The sequence below is a fragment of the Papaver somniferum genome, unplaced genomic scaffold (assembly GCF_003573695.1).
Source record: "Papaver somniferum cultivar HN1 unplaced genomic scaffold, ASM357369v1 unplaced-scaffold_104, whole genome shotgun sequence".
Lineage (NCBI taxonomy): Eukaryota > Viridiplantae > Streptophyta > Magnoliopsida > Ranunculales > Papaveraceae > Papaver > Papaver somniferum.
In genome coordinates this window covers 2,173,828-2,196,122 of record NW_020619270.1, presented here as the reverse complement: position 1 = coordinate 2,196,122, position 22,295 = coordinate 2,173,828, and positions in this window count along the sequence as shown.

Here is a 22,295-nt window from a genome sequence, read left to right as displayed (position 1 = left end):
ATGAGCCTTGGTGATGCATGTTAACACGATAACCACGTATGTGAAAGATATGGAAAAGCTATGTTCAATGTTTCTTATTCAACATTAACACAAAGAATATTGAAATACCTGTTTAGAAGTGTATTCCCCAATTTAGAGTGGACTTCGTTAAGCCTTAAAGATGAAAACATATATATAGGAATTGGTGAATCAGATGACAACCCTCATAACCCCACCTGAAATAAAGTAACGAAGACGATAAATAGCAACAGTAAAAAAGTCAGAGAGAATTAGTTTCAGCACTCCATTCCTTTTGGTATATATCCAAACATTTTTGAGCATCTATAATACTATTTGAAATATACTAAAGCGGGGGCAACTAAAACATAAACCAACAACATTTCAATTGAATCACATACTTAAGCGCATCCGTAATTAATCAATATGTAGATGAAACAGTTTCCAAGATTTCAACTGAACACTACGTCAAAATAGATTCTTACTCTCGGGTCCGCAAGAAGAATAGGCAGATGCAATATTACCCAAGATTCAGATAATATTGTCAGAAAAAATCATAAAGATTGACAAAATAAGACAAAAATGTAAATTATGGTTGTCATTTCAGTTGTGGATCACTTCAAGCCAAACCTTGTCAGATAGATCATAAGGTACCACATGATTGAAAACTAAACCTAAGTTACTGAGGAGAGTGATGAACACAATAATGCATAACAAAAAATATACGGACATATAAAATCCCTGGAAAAGGCTAAATTTCATGACGATGACTATAAATATCATCGTATTGTCATCTAACATATCGGTGGAAATAAGGCATGTTATCATCATTCTGTTTAATAGGATGAATGTGAATATGAGATACGCCATGTTCAAAATATTCTAAGTTTACAACCACTTTGAGATTCTAAACTGACATATCTACCTTCGATGAAACACGAAGACATGAGATTTGCTAGACCAAAGTTGAAGCATCTATAAAACGAACCTTCGTTGAAGGAATTATTCATGCTCCCATTTTAAGGCATTCTCCACTTTTATAATCATAGATGGATACTCAGGTGGAACGAAATTCCATCAACCTGCATAAAAAAAGTTCCGATTTACAATCACTAAAATGGATAAGAAACTCTTAATTTATTCCTTCAAAAACACAAAATAAGACCAAACCTTGAAAGAACTACATCTATACTCTCGTTCTCTTTCTCACTCTTCTTTTTATCCAGAAGATGGCCTACAAAAATTTCAGAAACAGCCATGGCATTTAATCACCAATCACTCAACACATAAGAAACGACTTCAAATAGGATTTGTTGAGATATATATATACCATAAAGGGAAGCCTCAAAGATTAATTTAGGAGATGCGATATACATATTATAATTCAAGTTTGCATGAATATCACAGCCAACTACTTTCCGTGAAAATCCACGTACTAATATAGATAGTTCAGGAAAATGACTCAGAGAAAATGCAGATAAGTGGAACTTGGAATAAAGGAATTCGAGTGCTTTTATCCTTACAATAACTTCCGTGGGAAGTTCTTAAGTAAATATACCACCTATTATTTTTAAAACGTTTCACAGAAATAAAACCAACTTTATTAGAAGAACCACTTGAATAGAACCTAGTAAAAGTAAAGCAAAACAAACTCATGAATATTCGGTACATTAACAACATATAACATCAAAACTAAACAAAAATAATACCTTCATGAAGAAGGTTAAATATGTTGCTATCGATTATTGCTAAGACTCTTTTTCGAGAACAATTTCCTGTAACCCAAAACTGTGCGCTTGGCATCGGTGGATAACAGTGAAGCTATTTTGGTATATGTCTCCAAACTGCAACCACAAAAGGAAAAATATTAAGAACTGCAAGAAAGACAAACATTAATTATCAAATCTACGCTTAAAGTACTATGTGATTACTGTAATGTATCAATAATTACAATGATTTTTCATCATTTCATGAATTTTTTCCTAGTTTCAGCAAAACCCTAAATCCTTCATATTTTCTCAAAATGTTGCTCAAATGCGCACCGGAAAATATCGAAACTCTCAGGACTGAGACATAGACATTATGATGACACAGGCACATCCCCTTGACCGACCAAGGGTGACCCTAAGGCTTGCAAATGGCCGGTCCCACACGTTTTAATGATTTTGACCTAATTTGCTCAATTGCCCGTATTAGGTCCAAACTCTTTTCAAACAATTGAGGGTTTGCTCAAATGACCATCAATTGGTCCCATGACCACCAAGTTTCGATCTCATGATCTCTTGGTCGGTCCCTCATCTTTTCACGGCTAGGTTTTATTATTTGCCGCTCACACGAGCATTATTTTAATAAATGATTAAACTGGCATTTCATCATTCTTTCACCAACTGGTCCTCAAGAGACTTTGGTATTTTGCTCATTCGAGCATCTGGGCGTTACATGGTGGACTCATCATCCCATGTGTCCGGTCCCTGCTTCACTCTGCAGTTGATTTTCAATAAATCATCAATTCATTAAAATTAGGGTTTTGAATCCAGAACTCTGCAAAAACATGATTCTGAGTAGATTCGAATACTGATAATTTTATGTTGATTCCATGATCAACACTTTTATTTATTATGCTCGACCCAGTAGTCAGTATCTTAAATTGATATTTTATTTGGTCCTGCTACCAACAATTCATCAAACGAGCAATATTTGCTCAAACCGGCAATATTTGATCAAACTAGCAATATTCGCTCAGACCAGCAATATTTGCTCAGACCAGCAATATTTGCTCAAACCAGCAATATTTGCTCAGATTAAAGAATATTGGTTCAACTCTAAATATTCAACAATTCAGCAACACAGTTTGCTCGCCTTAGGTTATCAACATGATAATACCTCGTCTCAGTAGACGTATTTAACTCATGAGTTTCAGAACATTTGCAAATCATGTTCAACTCAGCAATACATGGACTCATCGTCCCATAAAGTCATCAACTGACTCCACAATCACGAGACATCAATCGTGTCACATGAGGGATATTAACTAGGGTTTTGGTCTGGCGGTCTACGGCACGTGTGTTCATACAGACGACGAGAATGTGAGTAAGTCGTGCAATCATTTGGAAGAGTCAGCAAAGTAGTGGGTGGAAAATTAACCAAGTCTCCGCACGATGAGCAACTGGTTTTGACATGATTTCCCACTTCCCCACTCTCTGATTCCAGCAATTGTCACACTTCATGGGATCATGGTGTTTTCGACCTAGCAATATAAAAGACCTCTGAATCATGATTGAAATGACAAGCATTTTTCTCGGCAAGTTCATACAGACAATCTTTCGTCTACACGAACTCATCGTCTGAGCAATCACTCTCAATTGAGTAAAATTCAATCATTCAGAGCGTTCTTACGCTAAATTCACAACACACCTACAATCTCAGATCACCATTGATCCCACACATTTCTCAGCTTCCCTCCTACAGATCAACCCATCCTCTCTGTGACCGAATTGACTTTGGAACGACCATTTTTCTTGGTTTAGACCGGAGTCCTACAAATTGATCTATCGAACTTAAAACACTCCCTCTTGCAGTGCATCTGTGTGAGGTTCAACATTTCGCTTGGTTCAAGGAGTCTCCACACGGACGTCTCTTCAATTCCGTAAAAACCAGCAAATCTTTTTCCCCATCTACAGTCGGCATTATTTGAACATGTAAATAACTCTTATCATTAATTGTTCAAAGATATTTCTTGATGCTCAAGGTGATTCCAAAAAAAAAAAAAAAAGCATTTAATTATGATTTTCAAATATATATGTTTTAATTACCATCAATTAAAGCATATCCTCTAGAAAAGGTTATTAGCTAATGTGCAAAGCTAATAATGGAGGTTTCTAAGAGAGATTTCAGAAATATGGTTTGCATTTAATTAGAAATAGGAAAACCGAAATTAGGTACTTTAATGAATATCTTGAGAATATTTTCATTTTTGGAATTTCCTTGTTGTCCAAACAACCTTGGTCTATAAATACTTGAGTTTGTATTTGTTTCAAACTATCCTAAGAGCCAGGCAAACTTCATATGTGTTATTTCTGGTGGAGCCGTCTATCCGAGAGAAATGTACCCTAATGCGGCGAAATCTCTTACGACGCTTGTTTAAATACTTATGTGGGATAAAGAAGCTCTACGAGTACCGTTGGTGGGAAACTACATAATTGCATGTTATTTTATTGTTCGATCTTTGATTTGATTGACTAATGATTGTTGAAACTTTGATTGCACCTAGTTTGATTATTCTTGAGAACCTTCTCTTCTGACATAAGGGTCACTTAAACTAGATAAAATATCAACGAGATCTTTTGTTAGAGCACTGCTCGGTCAAACTCAAAAGCGTTGCTATCTCAAAATTGTTTGTCAAGTTTAGTTTCCAAAACTATAAATCTTGATTTCTAGTCTACTCATAGCTAAGTCTCGGACTAGGATAGAAAGTGTAGTTGATCTCTATACTCCACGACGTTCATCATGCAAAGACGAAGAACTACTCAAAGAACTGGTGGATCTTCATCGACTAAAAGGTATGTGGAGACTTGAACTTATCTATCACTCAAAAGTCTATCCACTCTATCTCCTATCTTGAGACAAAAGTCGTATTGCTATATAGACTTCGATTATACACAATTGCTATTTCGAGTCGAGTTTATCTCGCTTATATATTTCTCGAAATATGTGTTGGTAAGCTTTCGCTTTGGCCAAGTTCATCTTTACAAGTGACGAAAGTCATGTTGATTGTTTCAATCTCTTGAAAATTGCTTTGATGAAAAATAAAGTGTGAATAACCTCTATATAATATCCTCTAAGAATGTTTCAATGATTGAAATAAAGAGTTTAGAACATGTAACCATCTTTAGATATAAGCATATAGTGTGTTCGCACATTAGTGTATAAGTCCAAAACTGGGAACCAAATGTATGCATACTTGTGTGTGTACTAAACGGTTGATGGAGACTGGATAAGTATGCGTACCCGTACGCATACTGGCGGAAGTTCACGATCGTGAATTTCTGCTGAGTTTAGAAATCAAAACCAACTCAATCCGGTTACCTAAGTATGCATACTACTGGCGGAAAGTTCACGTCCGTGAATTTCTGCTGAGTTTGAAATCCAAAACAAACTCAAATTCGGTTACTTAAGTACGCATACCCGTACACATACTTAAGTGTGTTACTTTCTAAATTGGTTTGTTCATGAACTAAAACATTTATATAATAAGGAATGCAATTTGCAAACCGTGAATATAATGTTCATGAATCGATTCGAGTGAATCAAAACCGATTTTGCATCGATTGTGTCTTGTATACTTCTATAAGATCTAAGCAATTGAAAAACTCTCGAACTAGTTCATTTGAGTCATTTGGACTAGTTATGGTGAAGATGAATAAGGTTGATATGAAAGTGCTCATATTGCTAACCATTGGTTAACTAATGTTGAACCAACTGGTGTACACGTTTAGGTACGGTTATACAAACCTAAATGAACGTGCATTTCATTTGTGTATAACAATTTAAGATTCGATCTAACAGTTGAAAGATATTAGCTTGAATCTAATTAGGTTTTCATCTAACGGTGAATATTGAATGCTTTTGAAAAAGCAGGGGTCTAACAACACAACCCAATATTTCGCTTAGCAATCTGTATGAACTAACTCCGAAATACTTTGTTAGAGAATCAACTAGACAGTCAGACTCAATCTAGATAAAAGTATCTCAAGGAGTTAATCTCTCTCTCTTGATTTTATTTTTACTCAAGCTAAAAACAATAGCGAGTCTTTATAAAATACAAGGAATACTTGGACGGTACCAAAGACCAATGTACAAGGATCAATCAATATCAATAAACAACCAAAGGTTCGATTTCCAATTGATGATCACGAACGCACAACCTGTATTATTTCAATTATATAAAATATAATGCGGAAAAGAAATAACACAGACACCAGAAATTTTGTTAACGAGGAAACCGCAAATGCAGAAAAAACCCCGGGACCTAGTCCAGATTGAATACACACTGTATTAAGCCGCTACAGACACTAGCCTACTGCAAACTAACTTCGGACTAGACTATAGTTGAAACCCAATCAGTCTCCCACCGATCCAAGGTACAGTTGTACTCCTACGCCTCTGATCCCAGCAGGATACTGCGCACTTGATTCCCTTAGCTGATCTCACCCACAACCAAGAGTTGCTGCAACCCAAAATCGCAGACTTGATAATAAACAGATCTGTCTCACACAGAAAAGCCTATCAAAAGATAAATCTGTCTCCCACAGATAAACCCTAGGTTTTGTTCCTTTTTTTGATATAAAATCAAGGTGAACAGGAACCAATTGATAATCTGGTCTTATATTCCCGAAGAACAGCCTAGATTAATCAATCACCTCTCTACAATCCTTCCTGACTACACAAGCGGATTGTCGAGGAATCACAAACAGTGAGACGAAGATGTTTGTGACTTCTTTATCTTGCCTATCAGAGAACTCTCACGATCTCAATCCAATCAATCGATTGTACTCGTACGATAGAAGATGCAAGATCAGATCACACAACTACGATAAAGTAGTATCGTTCTGGCTTCACAATCCCAATGAAATCTTTAAGTCGTTAACCTGATTTTAGAGAATAAAATCAAAGGTTAATGGAGATCGACTCTAGCGGGCGCACTAGTAGCACACATATGTGTGGGGATTAGTTTTTCACAATGCTAGATGTCTCCTTTATATAGCCTACAAATCAGGGTTTTGCCTTAGGTACAAAGCAACCCTTATTCACCGTTAGATGAAAACCTGGTTTAGATTCAAGCTAATATTTCTCAACCGTTAGATCGAAAACTTAGCTTGTCACACACACTTGGGTAGACGTTTACTGGGTTCGTGAAAACCATGCCCAAACATGTACGTGTATGTTGGTTCAACATAGTAACCCAAAAGGTTAACCATATGAGCATTTCATATTAACCTTGTTCATCTTCACCATAACTAGTTCAATTGACTCAAACGAACTAGTTAAAGAGTTGTTCAATTGCTATGAGATCTTATGTAACTACACAAGACACAATTGAAACAAAGATGATTCGATTCGATTGAATCGGCTCATGAACATTATAGCCACGGTTTGCATAAAGCATTCCTTAGTAATTTAATGTTCGTGTTCATAGCACATATTTAGATCATAACCTCTAAAGTTCACAAACAAGTTCGCGGACTTAAGTTAATCGGTTGAGTTTTCCAAACTCAGCAGAAATTCTCGGAAAGAGAACTTCCGCCAGTTCGCGGACTGAGTTCGCGGACTTAGCACACAAACGCGTTTAGGAAAATCCAGCAGAAATTCTCGGTCGAGAACTTCCGACAGTTCGCGGAATGAGTCTTCGGACTGGATTCGCAGACTTGGCAAGCCAATTCCACAATCCTCCCGATTTCTCTTGATCAACAAAGTTCGAAAATTTCGGTTCAAGGAATACATGGTTATGTAATCTAAAATCTTATTTCAATCATTGAGACATTCTCAGAGGACGCTATGTAGCCGTTATTCACAGACTGATTCACGTCAGAGCAATTCTCAAAGTGATTGAAACTTTTCATGACTTTCTTCACTAGGTGAAGATAAACTTTATCAAAGCGAAACGCTTTACCAACACACGATTTCGAGATAAAAGATAAGCAATGAATGCTCAGCTCGAAATGTCAAATGTGTATGATCTAGTCTATATAGCATACGACTTTTGTCTCATAAGAAGTATGAGATAGAAGATATAGACTTTTGAGTGATAGATAAGTTCAAGTCTCCACATACCTTTTTGTTGATGCAGTTCCACGGTTCCTTGTATAGATCTTCATCGTTGTATGATGAATCGCCATGAAGTCCTTGAGCTCAACTACACTTTTCTATCCTAGTCCGAGACTTAGCTATGTAGGCTAGAAATCAAGACTTATAGTTTTGATCACTAACATTGACAAACATGCTTGAGATAGCAATGCATGCGAGGTTGACCGAGCTATGCTCTAACAAACTCCCCCTTTGTCAATTTTAGTGACAAAACTATTAATACATATGGAATACAAAAAAAGATAAACTTTAGTGGCTCCTATTCCATAGTCTAATCTTCAACGTTCCTTGAAATCTTCGTCCTTCCAAGTACTCCAATGATCCCAAAGGTTGTAAGTTTATCACCATCGTTGTTGAAGATCCGTAGCTATAACAATGAGAGAATTCGAGTTTCTCGATCATTATTATACAGTGTCATAGTATTATTGTATAACATCAAAGTCCAATTGTATCACGGCTTTAACAATAATACTACGGTGATATGTATCACTCCCCCTTAGTCAATACTCCATCTCGATCATCGAAACCACTCCCCCTTATACAATGATCCGAAAACCATATGTATTTGTAGTGTGAACTACAATATTCCCCCCCCCCCCTTTTGTCAATAAAATTGGCAAAGGTACAAGAATGGGATCATAATGAAATTTCCACAAGAGACATTTCATGACCAAAAGAAAAATACATACCAACTTAATTTAGATGCAATCTAATAGCCGAAGCTAACAACATTCATCAAGGAGTTTTAAGATACAAGATAACCCATATAAAATTCCACAGACACACTCCCCGCAAGATATTACCATTAAGCACAAGTTCAAAAGAACTCTCCCCCATTTGATGTCATTCCAGAGAGAACAACAAGAGCGACCTTAATTTCGAAAGAAAAGAAGGATTTTTTATTGGACACCAAAAACCATGGGAATGATTTTCTATATCCAAAGCTCAACCAAATTAACCACAAGTAAACCCATGATTAATTCAATTGGAATATGCAACTAAATCAAACCACAAAAGTGATCAATTTAATTGAAAGTGGTCAACATAAGTAAACTCACGGAACTACGACTAAGTCAATCACACGGAGATTAATTACAAGAGAACCGACCATGACGACTACAAATTGCAAATAAAAGAACATTTTTGTATAAAATTTACTTGGTCGTAATGGTCTTGATACGTCGACCAACTGCTGTGTAAATATCAATAGTCGTCACGCAAACCATGACGAATTCTGGAAAATTTTAATAGTCGTCATTGTTCACCAACTCGATGACGACGATTGCTCGCTGTGATATGCACGTTCACTTTAGTTTGTGTGATTTGTTGTGTAATGTTCTATTTGTCATGATGAGCTCTTTTATACTTTGCAGTAGAATGTGTAATTTATCAAGAAACTTACTTTAATATTCCCTTGTGATAAATACTTATCAAAAGCTATGGGTTTGACGTTCATGTGAGGCTATTTTGTCATAGTTACTGTTGTGAGTCAAGTTAGTACCTTAATGTGCTTTTCCCAGTGAAGAGTGAGCTTATGGTGTTGATGCAAATGCTTCCATTAACTGATTTTGTTTGCTTTGAAAGTTATTGGTACTAAAGATATTCAAGCCCGTTTGATACAACACCTGCATTATATCCTCTTTGCAGGGGACATCTAGTACTATAGATAAATGTATACCTCTTTGCAGGGAACATCTAGTACTGAAGATAGATGTGGAGAGCCACTGGTGATTTCGTTTCATTCCAAGTTTAAGGGAACTGTCGGATACATGTGGTAATAAAATTATGCCCTTCATTGACCCTCTTTCAACTAATTGTATCATAATTGTCTTTTGTGTTGATTTTATTTTACTGGCAAGCACATTGAGGACGTTCCAGTAAGTGTTCTAGAAACCTTACCAAACAACATTTTAAGACAAGCAAAAGGCCTACCAGTGAGGTACTTTGCATTAACATTTCTCATGCAAGGATAACCTTTGCATAATCAAACCTTATTATTTCTCTTGATTAATTGTACCTTTCTCTTGTATCCGTGCAGAAATGGGACGTCGATCATTTGGCAGTGATTTGTGAGCTGACCTTCAAGAAGAGTAACCATGATACTTTATTAAAGATCATATTCCAAATGTAGCCAGGGGAGGCCATGGAAACAACCTGATGATTGGCTACCCAGTGAACAAAAACAAGCTTTGTATAATTTATGTTTCTTTTAGTAGTGATGTAAGTGATCTTTTACGAACATGGATGGCTTCCGTATATGGTCCAGTTATGCTCCTACAATTTAGTCATGTATTCTCTTGTATATATATGCTTAGTTAGATATTGAATTAGTTAACAACACGACAAATCATGATTTGGCCTTACTACCATAACACTCTCGCAAATTTTGGAAGAAAGTGGAGTTACGAAATTAACCATTACAGTCGTCATGGTGCGAATCTGGACCATGACGACTAGATAGAGTGAAATTTGTTGAGTTAATGTCGTTAAGGTGTATATTTTGCACCGTAACGGCTCATATAAAAATTTCTAGTCGTTACGGTCTTATTTCTCGACCATGACGATTTCGAATCTGAGTAAAAATCGGCATGGTAAAACATAACGACTGTGATGATGCCAAGCACCAGAATAAAGAAGTATGAATAGTCGTTATAGTAAGAACATACGACTTTTGGAAGAAAGTGGAGTTACGAAATTAACCATTACAGTCGTCATGGTGCGAATCTGGACCATGACGACTAGATAGAGTGAAATTTGTTGAGTTAATGTCGTTAAGGTGTATATTTTGCACCGTGACGGCTCATATAAAAATTTCTAGTCGTTACGGTCTTATTTCTCGACCATGACGATTTCGAATCTGAGTAAAAATCGGCATGGTAAAACATAACGACTGTGATGATGCCAAGCACCAGAATAAAGAAGTATGAATAGTCGTTATAGTAAGAACATACGACCATGACGACTGTAGTAGGTATTAGAAAAAAAATGGACGAAATTATAGTTTAGAGCAAAAATCTTAAATCAAACTAAAATAAAATTCATTGTTAAAAGAAAAAGAATTATTAACTCTTAATTAAGTTTGATTAACTCTTAATTAAGTGGGGTAGTTTAGTCATTACCAAAAAATTATGGCTAGGGGTTTTGTATTTTACTTCCAAATGACTCTATTTTGTTTTATTCAGTATATCCCTGTTAATCTGGGTATAACCCAATCTCGCTAGGATAACATAGGTTATCCTACTTTTCATTCGACTCATTTATTTGTCGTATTAGCTTTTCTAAATAGCCTGTCATAAAACTTACATAGAAACAGAAAGCTTCGGACAATCATTCTTGTCTTCCCTGGATGCATTCTATCAGGGATTCAGACAAGATCAATTTGATTCTCTTTATTAACATCTTTCTATTAGGAGGTCGCGACAAGTTTGTGATTGAACTATGAATTCACAAATGTGACTCTGAAATTGCAATGTTTTTAGATTTATTTGTTTAAATTCTAAAGTTTATTTGGAAGATGATTTTGCATTATTAATCTTTATGGTTTTATATATTGCAACTTGTTATGGGATATGTGTGTTTGCGTCCGTGAACTATGATTGTCCCATATTTGCTAAAAAGTTAAGTCTATCATATGTCTTTTTTGATAAAAGATAGAATATATCTTTGACAACAAAAGTTAAGCCTATTATGTCATTATGCAAATATTGATGAAGATAGGATGAACTTTTGTCTACAAAGATTAATTCTATTTCATGTCTCTATGCAAATATTGATGAAAAATAGAATGAATCTTTGAATATTCCGCAGTATTGGTCTTTCCCTGATCCACATCTTTGTTTAAGTACTGTGCAGCTCCATAAGTTCTCTTATGTGAGCATTTCCGATTAAATTAATCATGGGTTCTCTTGTGGTTAATTTAATTAAGTACTTCAGATACAAATTCATGTTTCATGTGATTTGTTAATGTCCAAAGAAATCCTTCTTTTCTTGTGAAAGTAAGGTTGCTCTTGTTGTTCTTTCGGGAATGACATTATATGGAGGAGAGTTCTTATTTGAACTTGTGCTTAATTGCCAAAGCTTTGTGGGGAGTGCGGCTGTGGAATATTGTAGGAGTTTTCTTGTATCACTAGTTTTGGCTATGTGAAATCATCGAAACAAAGTTGATATATTCTCTTTTGGTCATGAAGTATCTCTATGGAAATTTCATTAGGATCCCACTAGTTTTCGTACCTTTGTCAATTTATAATGACAAAAAGGAGGAGAATTAATGTGTAGTTCACACTAAAAATACATATGGTTTACGGATCATTATGTAAGGGGGAGTGGTTTTCATGTGAGATGAAGTATTGACTAAGGGGGAGTGATACATATCACCATAGTATTGTTGTCAAAGTTGTGATGCAATTGGACTTTGATGATGTGTAATGATACTATGACACTGTATAACAATGATTGAGAACAACTGTTTTCTCATTGTTATAGTTACGGATCTTCAACAACTATGATGCTCAGTTGAACACATTCAGAATAACTAGAGTACTTGGAAGTGACAAAGATTTCGAGTAATGTTGAAGAACCAAGAAAATCAAGCATTTGGATGAGAAGTTACAAAGTTTATTTATTTTGTAACCCATATGTATTGATAGTTTTGTCACTAAAATTGACAAAGGGGGAGATTGTTAGAGCACTGCTCGGTCGAACTCGCAAGCGTTTCTATCTCAAGCTTGTTTGTCAAGTTTTGTTGCCAAAACTATAAGTCTTGATTTCTAGTCTACTTATAGCTAAATCTCGGATTAGGACATAAAGTGTAGTCGAGCATTACACTTCACAGCGTTCATCGATTGAAGACGAACAACTATTAAGGGGAGCTTGTGGAACTTCATCAAAAAAAGGTATATGGAGACTTGAACTCATCTATAACTCAAAAGTTTATCTACTTTATTTCCTATTTGAGACAAATTTCGTATAGCTATATAGACTTCAATTATGCACATTTGATATTTCGAGCTGAGTTTAACTCGCTTATATATTTCTCGAAATATGTGTTGGTAAGCTTTCGCTTTAACCAAGTTCATCTTATATTCTTGACGAAAGTCAAAAGATGATCATGTGAAAATCGCCTTGTAAAATCTTACATGATTTGTGTGAGACAGTCATTTGATGTAGACTTAAAATGTTTCGTATTGATCATTCAATCACTTGAAAATTGCTTTGAAGCTAATAGTTTGTGTGACACAGCTATTGTCGTCTTCCAAGAATGTTTCAATGGTTGAAATGAGAGTTTATAACAATTAGATATAAGAATAGCATTCGTAACTGCATATATATAGTCCAAGTCCGGGAACCATGGTATGCATACCCGTATGCGTACTGGTTGGTTTAGTGAAAGTCCAGGAACCTTGTACGCATACCGGTACGTGTACTGGGGTGAGGTTCAGGTCCGGGAATTTTTGTTGAGTTTGGTGTGCGTACCCGTTCGCATACTGGCGAACCCAAACTTAGTCCGGACACTAAGTTATGCGTAACCGTTTGCATACCTGAGTGGATAATGTTCTAAAATCGATTTTTTCATGAACTAATACATTTATATAATAAGGAATGCAATCTTTTGCAAACCATGGATATAATGTTCATGACTTGATTCGAGGAAATCAAAATCGATTCTGTTTCAATTGTGTCTTGTATACTTCTATGAGAATATGAACAATTGAACAACTCTAGAATTAGTTTCATTTGAGTCATTTGAACTAGTTATGGTTAAGATGAATTAGGTTGATATGAAAGTGTTCATATTGATAACTTCGGTTAACTATTTTTGAGCCAACAAGGGTGTACACGTTTAAGTGCGGTTACTCATATCTAAATGAAGTCACTTTTCATTTGTGTGTAACAAGCTAAGTTCGATCTAACGGTTGAAAGATATTAGCCTGTGTCTAATCAGGTTTTCATCTAATGGTGAATATTGAATGCTTTGTTACCAAGGTAACATTGATTGCCAACCCTAATTTGAAGATTATATAAAGGAGAACTCTAGCAACTGGGAAACCCAATCCCCACGCCTCCTGTGTGATACTAGTTGCTACTAGAGTCGATTCTCTTTTAACCTTAGGCTTTTCCAAAACCCTGTAGATTAACGACTTGAAGACTTCATTGGGATTGTGAAGCCATACCCAACTATTTTCTCTGTAGTTGCATATTCTGATCATGCTGTTTTCTATAGTGATTGAGTACTATCTTCTCTAAGATTTGCTCGAGATTTACTCTCCGATAGGCAAGATAAAAAGTAGTCACAAACATCTTCGTCTCATCGTTTGTGATTCCACAATATCTTGTTTCACTACCATACGATTAAGATTATTGTGATGTGACTGATATTTCTAGGCTGTTCTTCGGGAATATAAGTCCGGTATATCAATTGCTTCATGTTCACCTTGATTTATCAAAAAATGGAACAGAACTCATAGGTTTATCTGTGGGAGACAGATTTATCTGTTCAATAGACTTTTCTGTGTGAAACAGATTGGTTTATCAAGTCTTCGACTTTGGGTCGTAGCAAATCTTGGTTGTGGGTGAGATCAGCTAAGGTAATCAAGTGCGTTGAATCCTGCTGGGGTTCAGAGACGTAAGGAGCGAAACTGTACCTTGATCAGTGTGAGATTGGTTAGGGCTCAATTACATTCCAGTCCGAAGTTAACTTGGAGTAAGCTAGTGTCTGTAGCGGCTTAATACAGTGTGGTGTTCAAATCTGGACTAGGTCCCGGGGTTTTTCTGCATTTGCGGTTTCCTCGTTAACAAAACTTTTGGTGTCTGTGTTATTTCTTTTCCGCATTATATTTGTTTATATAATTGAATTATAACAGGTTGTGCGTAAGTTCATTCAATTGTGAACCCAACCTTTGATTGTTGATTAAATTGATTGACACATGGATATTGGTTTTTGATACCGTCCAAGTTATTTCTTATATTCAATCGGGATCGCAAATTCCTATTTGTTTGATTGTAGATTGAATTGAGAAATTGAGATATAACTCTTTGATATACTTTTCTTAAGATTGAGTCTGACTGTCTAGTTGATTCTCTTGAAAGTATATTGGAGTTAGTCCATACAGATGATGTAGGACATCTACCTATTTTCATTATGTCAACTATTATAGTTGATCCCTTCGTCCGTATCAACAATGATTGTTGATCCCTAGCGTCTGTTTTAGTTTACTTGCTTTGCAAGTCCTTTACTTTCCTAGTTTAGGTAGAATTCCTTTTTCTTTTCTTTTAGTCGGTCATGCTAGTGTATATAAAGGCTAAGCCTTCTTGTTTAGAGATACAATCTTGAATCAATCTTATTATGAATTTTACAAACCTTGGAATCTGTATCCTAGAATCAGATTTTATTAAGTTTCTGACGAAACTTAAACTATATTTACAACTCCAGCAACTAGTTTGCTTCAATCCATATCTGTGCTACACTAGTTGGTATCAGATACAGAGTTTTTAGATTCTTATCTAGAAACAGATCCTTAAACCGCTTCCGCAACTCAAACCCTATATCCAAAAAAACCAAACAAAAAAACCTAGTTTTCTTATTTCCGTTTTTGATCATGAAAGAAACACCTATGGAAGATCTTTTGAAGCTTAAACAAGAATTATCAACTCTTATCCGAGAATATACCGATAAATACCTAGAGCTTCGTTATAAGTTTAATCGTGATGAAAGAGATAAAAGAAACACAAAAAAAAAAAAAAATTCTTGCCATGGAAGAGAATCAACAAATACTGAAGGAAATTGACGAATTTCTGATTGCTGATGCTAAACGAAACCAATGTGAAAAGTTGAAGATTTCTATGGATGAAGTTATACGTGAAAATCCACTTCTTTGGGCCGAAATTTCTGGTAAAAAAGTTCAACAGAATTCATCATCTTCTAGTGATACTATAGCTGTTTCGACTATATCAACAGCTGGTGAGAAAGAAACGAAGTTTACTTCTCAAGAAGAAGAACAAAGTCAGGTGGACAAAACTTCACTCGCCTCTCAAGAAAATATGGATAGACCACCTACGAGAGCATACCTTCCCGATATATACCAATCGTTGGGATTAGAATATAAAGAAGAAGAACATCTGGTCGACGAAGATGAGCAATCACATAGCGATAAATATGCTTCGTTATCAACTTAAGAGGAGTTATCGCTTTCTGATGGTTTTATAGCTGTTTCAGCCATGTCAGTGGATGAGGATCCTTTTCTTACTAAAGAAAATCAGCTCAAGGTATCGTATGATTCACAAGAGTTTCATGATTCATTGTCCACTCAAGAGGTTTCTTATTTAAACGCGACATCAATTGGTAAGGAAGAGAGGAAACTGTTTCTAAAACAGAACAAGTAAATCATGCTCATAAGGAAGGAAATCAAGTCAGCATGGTTCTTCATGAATCGCATGATTTGTATGAGCATAATGGTAAGCCTTTAGTTATTGATAAACCTAATGATTTAGTAGATCATGATATACATTTATCTTATTTGTCTGCTGGTCAAGTTGTTAGTCAATTGAATACACCAATGGTTTTCTATATAACCAACAACAAGGCAGAACTTGTTGAGTTATCATATGAGCATTGTTTTGTGTCGCATTATAATTCTATAGATGTGTTAATGTGTCGATCACAAGAGCATATTACTATAGAAACTTATACCGATAGACAACTTTTAGCCAAAAATTTACTTTGGGATTTTGAGAACGTCAAGTTTATAGCATATCTAGGTGCTGATATTCACATTGAAGAAACGTTTGTGCAATGGTCTACACCAAAAGGTATTGGGTGGAGAAATACATATCTTTCACTTGTAGTTGAAGACCAAGGATTCAGAGGTTCGTTGTTTCCTATTAGTTTCCTACAATTCTTTCTATTGGGTTTCATGTTGAGTTAACTCCAGTGAATTTTTTCGTGGTATATCCGACAAGTACAATAAATTATAAACCATGGTCTCCTACTTCCGTCTATGAGCTTGGTTACTTATCTCAAGAAGATATAACTACTAAAAATTATTCTGGAAGAACTCGTGGTAGAATTTTCCCACACGTCGGAAGGAAAACGACAGAAGAAGATTTCGAAGTTGATCCAATATGCTTCATTGGTATTAATTATATACGTGACAATGATGTTTTGTTGGTTACTGATAAACCAGGCACTATAGTTCGAGATACTCCGAACTGGCCTTTGATGAAAATTCAAGTTGTTTTTGAGTCTTGGCATGGCGACTGCAATTTCTTTTCTTTGAGACTCCATGGAGAGTTTCTTTGGATAATTTATGTTCCTGCTTTGAGCTCGTATAATTATTTCTTTGGATATTTTCCGGAAGGAGAAACATCGAGTAAACCCTTGTTCAAATATTCTAGACATACCGATGATTGTATGAATTTGCTTCATGATGTTGCCATCTTAACATCTGTTTCGTAACTGAATCTTTTACTTCCAAGTAAATTTGGTTCGTTGAACAGAGACTATTTGGCATTAAAGAGGCTACCCTGTAGAGAAGAGTTTGATAAAGTTCAAAAGGGAATTAAAAGAGATAAGGTCATGTAAGTTAACTCCTAATGGCTTGACGTACTGGACTTCGATGAATGCATATTCAAAAGAGGCTATGGAGATAAGTGTTTAAGAAAGCACGTATGAAAGATGATGTTTTATTGTATACTTCATGGGTTGTTTTCTTTTGCCAAAATGGTACGGGGGAATTTATTGAGTCCTTATTATGTGAATTAACAACCGAAGTTTCTCGATTCTACATTGTAACTTATAATTCAGTGACTGCTAGTAGTAGAGTTTCGAATGGAGATGCACTGATAATGGGTCTATGGTGCCAAGCTGACTATCGTACTGAGTTCAAGGAAGTTCACGTTTTGCTGCCACAGAAGTTAATACTTTTTAATACTTTTCACTACTATGATCATGTGGACGACCTTTCAGTTTTTCAAAACTCTGATCTGGTTATCACTCTTCTTGCGCATGAACTTACCATCTGTGTTGTAAAGGGTTACTGGTCTTTTGCTTATACAATAATTACGAGAACTGGAAACGTTATGATCCATGGCGCAAGGTTAAAAGTCACCAGGGAATTATTCGAAACAACTGGATTGATCTGTTTGATTATCTCTTATCGCCTGGATTACTACAAAAGGTTTATTCTAAAGAGAAGATATATAACAACGATTTACTGTTTACAAATATTTCAAATAATGACACAGTTCTACTCGATTTTGCTTCTCCGGGTACTTTCAGTTATTATTTCGAGAGAGGCAAAGTAGTATCCAATGTGATTGAAAATAACTTTTTTTACTGGTAGGCAGTCAGTCATGGTGGAAGTTTAAAAATTGTTAGTAAATATTCATGGAGTTGTTGTGCACATGAACGGCGTTGTTTCTTATTACGATGAAGAATTTTACAAGGAAAGGTTTTGCAGTTACACAAATGTGCTGGTGGAAGCCAACAAGGTTAGTTGTGGAAACCTGGTAGTGGACATGCATTCCGTACTCTATTTTACATTTTGGAAAGGTGATATTTTATATTAGTCATAGTTGCACGCACCCTGATCTCAAAGGAAGTGGGAGTAGTTGAGTGATGAAGAAGTGAGATCGTGTGAAAACCACGTCTTACTATGAGGGAAGACGTTCAGTTTACACCCGCTACTTCTCTACCACCACTAATTGTCCGCCTTTCCTGATACTTTCTCATAATGGGCGTGTTGCACACTGCACGCTGTAAACCGCCATACCAATACCCTGATGAATATCCCCCCAGTTTGTGACATGTTTGATGTCTCGAGTATTTTCGTGGAAAATATGCAGCAAGTTGCTGAGTGGGTCTTGTTTGCAAGACCTAGTTATTTTGACCAATCGCGCTTAAGCCAGGCGGCGGGTGGTCATATGTTACAAGCCAAATCACGAGACTTGCCGCAAGAAATAGCATGTAATGATTTTAAGTCAAATAATTAAATAATTTGTGAAATCGACATTTATAAAACATCGTTTGTAACCAATGCGGATAAAGCATCACTTTTAAACAAGCAGCTCAAAATAATCGATGCTCGTGAAGCATCGTTGGGTAAGCTTGTTTAAGTTAGTCGTGGAGCCTAATGTCTAAAAAGGAGCGTGACCGGCCATTTTCGGGAAACTGCCAGGAGCCATTCACGCGCGCCAAAGGCAGGCCGGTATGTCCTTATAGGAGAGTGACGGCTGGCGATCACGACGACATCTTATTGGTCACCTAAAATTAGATCTAGGCCGGTCAATTCGGCTAGCGAAGTTAGATGGCCGAGATGATTTGCGGCATTTAATAATTGTTGTTGAATTTAATAAAATTCCTAAATGCAGCGCGACTAGCCACTTTCGGGTGACCGTTTGGGGGCCATATAGGCAAGCCGCGGCTTGGCCGATTGGAGCTTATGGAAGGGGGGTGGCCGGTGATCATGGCCACATCTTGTTGGCCGCCTAAAATTGGAGTTAGGCCGACCGATTTGACTGGCGAAGTTGGGCGGCCGAGATGATTTGCGGCAGTTAATGGATGTCGTTGATTCAATTTAGGTTTTAAAAGTCGTGTGGCCAACCCATTTTTGGCCAACGGTTTTTGATGTTGGCGGCATGCTGTGGACCGTTCGACCTGCCAGCGCTATAGTCGGGCCACTAGTGAGCGTATCCGCGCTTTGTCCGTCGATCGGAATTGAATCTAGGTCGGCCAATTCGACTGGCGAAGCTGGACGGCCGAGATCGTTTTGCGACAACAATATAATACTGCTTAATATAAATTAGGGTTTTGTAGGTCGCGCGGCCAACTAACTTTGGCCAATCGTTTAGTGGTTTGTTGGCGAGTTAAAAGGATTCCGATTGATCGGAGTATTAGTGGGCCCACCGGTGTGCCTGATGACGCTTGTTCGGTCGCGTCAGGGAGGGTCCAAGCTTGATAAATCAGCCGGCCAAAACGTGCGGCTGTGATCGTTTTGAGACTGACATGGGCAACCTATGTCCAATTCCTTTAGGAATTAAGGGTGTCGACCAACCAACTTCCACTTTTAATTGAAAGTGCATGTGGCGCTTTTAAAGCAATCTAATTGGTCGATGGGAAAGGGGGCTGGCAAGCTGCAACATGGAGCGTGGCCAGCCGGCCACAGGTGTGGCCTGTTGAAGCCAAGTGGCGCGGCTACCCCTCTTTTGCCGCTGTTGTTACTTGCCGCAGTTCCTTTTTATTTCTTGTTTTCTGATTTTTTGTAGGATTTTGCTCCTACCTGATGGATCAATTTCCTAGTTTTCCTAGGTTTAGTTTCGACCAATAGGGTTCGAACTATCGCGCAGGGCGCAAAAAATCTAATTTTTGCAAATTGATAAAATTAGGTTAAAGAACTGAATTTTGCGGATTGCCGCAAAATAAATCAAATTTTGGTGAATTTTGCATACTGATACAAAAAATCACTGATTTAATATCAAAGGGCAACATAGCTTTGCGTGCCTCTGATTAAGTACTTCCACACGCAATTTAATCCTGACACTTCGGGAGATTCATGCTACTCGACTGGGAGCGAGCATTAGTCGTCATGTCATGTCAGTATTAAGAGTTCAACTGTGGAACATGACATAGAATAAATATTTAGAAATTTACTTAATATTTGGGACTATTGCTACACACACCATTCTGGATGAATTTCATATAAATATACTGAATTGATCAATACGCATGTAAGTAAAGAGGTCTGGGAACTCATCACTGTTAAATGGCTCTATTTCTTTGCAGAATGAAAGCACAATAAAACACAGGGTTTCATAATTTTAGTCTTGAACTAAAAACCACCATCAATATGAAGTCCCCTGCTTAGTACGTAACAATGACATTGTTGCGGGGTAAGCACTAGATGGTGACAGACGAAAAATAAAATTGAAAAGACGAAGCGGGTATATATTACCAGGAAAATTCTAATCGGCCTTCTGCAGCGGGACCGCGCGGCCAGTGGCCTTCGTAGTAGCATGTTGCTAGCTCGGCTATGGGGTATGAGTGTGGTGGGTCTAGCCACCTATTCCCGTTCATGGAGCAAGAAGGAATCTTTCTTCTGGAAACTCCGTTCGTATAAAAAGGGGTATCGACCCTCTTTTTTTTTTGTTGCTCGTCTGCTCCGTGCTTACGTCTGCAGCAGCCGGCTCCTCTTCGTCACTGTCAGCAGCTCCGTCACGAGCATGCCAATCGTCAGCGGCAAGGTAAGTACATCTTGTTATTTCTTATTCTTTTTTCAAGTATGAACTTTAGTTGTACGTATAACTTCCATGGTTTTGAAATTTCATCAAATCCTGAGTGAACTCCATTGATCCTCTCCGGAATGTGTAGTAAGGTTCCGTCTTCAGAAGAATGAATACCCAGCCTCTCCAGTGGATTTCAAAATTTTCCAAACTCCGTTATATTCCTGGGATGGATGGATGAGATATATGTTCAACAATGACCATGTCAGGGCTAATCTTGGAGAGTGTAGCTGCGTTGTTGATCCGTCCTTGACTTTAAGTTATTTGGTCTCTGGACTGCTGAGGCGCAATTAAAACGCTCTTTAAACTCCTGAGCATTGACCGGAATGAGATTGTGTTTATTCTGGCTCTTTAGCTCATATGCTTTTTCTTTCCCTTCTGATTGCGATGATGATATGCTGGGGATGCTTGTATGGGCTAAATCTTCCGAATCCGTTAGGTGAAGTAGACGAGCTGAGGGGCGTTATGTTGCTGACGTGCTGCTATCAGGTCTTCAAGGACTTCGTTCCAAGAGACACACTTTGAATTGCCTTCCGAATCTTGGATTGTTGTATGGAATGGGATACGATGAGAAGTCCCCAGTTACACTTCAGATCCGATGGCGTGGCCGGATATGTGAAATATCTCTACGGCGTACTTTTGGAGTCTTTGATGCAGTGTACGTCTTCATGTTGAGAAATTCCTGCGGCTCGTAAAAGCTTTGACAATGATGATGCTGATATCAGAAATAACCTGATTGAAGGACGTGAAGGAATCCGGTTGCTGGCAGTCTCCAGGTGTAATCATCCTGAGTCTATTTTCTCCTGAAAGATGTATTTCCATTGCATTTGCTGATAAGGCGGTTAACGAATTGACGAAAGCGACAATATTTCGGATTCGTCATTTGTTAATAAATAGGCGGGAGTCGCACTTGATAGGCCTGTATTTTATCCAAACTTCTGGCATCTCATGCACCTCTTCCACAGGAAATTGGAAATCTAGAAACACCAAATCCGACTTTGTCGACTGATAGTTGTCGATACGCAGCTTCGTGCAGACCTTGGGTAGCGGTACTGAGTTCTGAGTAGGTGATGTGGAAGACATGATTCGGTTGGTCTGTGTGGATTGATGAGGCGCGACTTTCCTCTTTGATTCTTCATTGATAACAATGCTTATGGATAGTT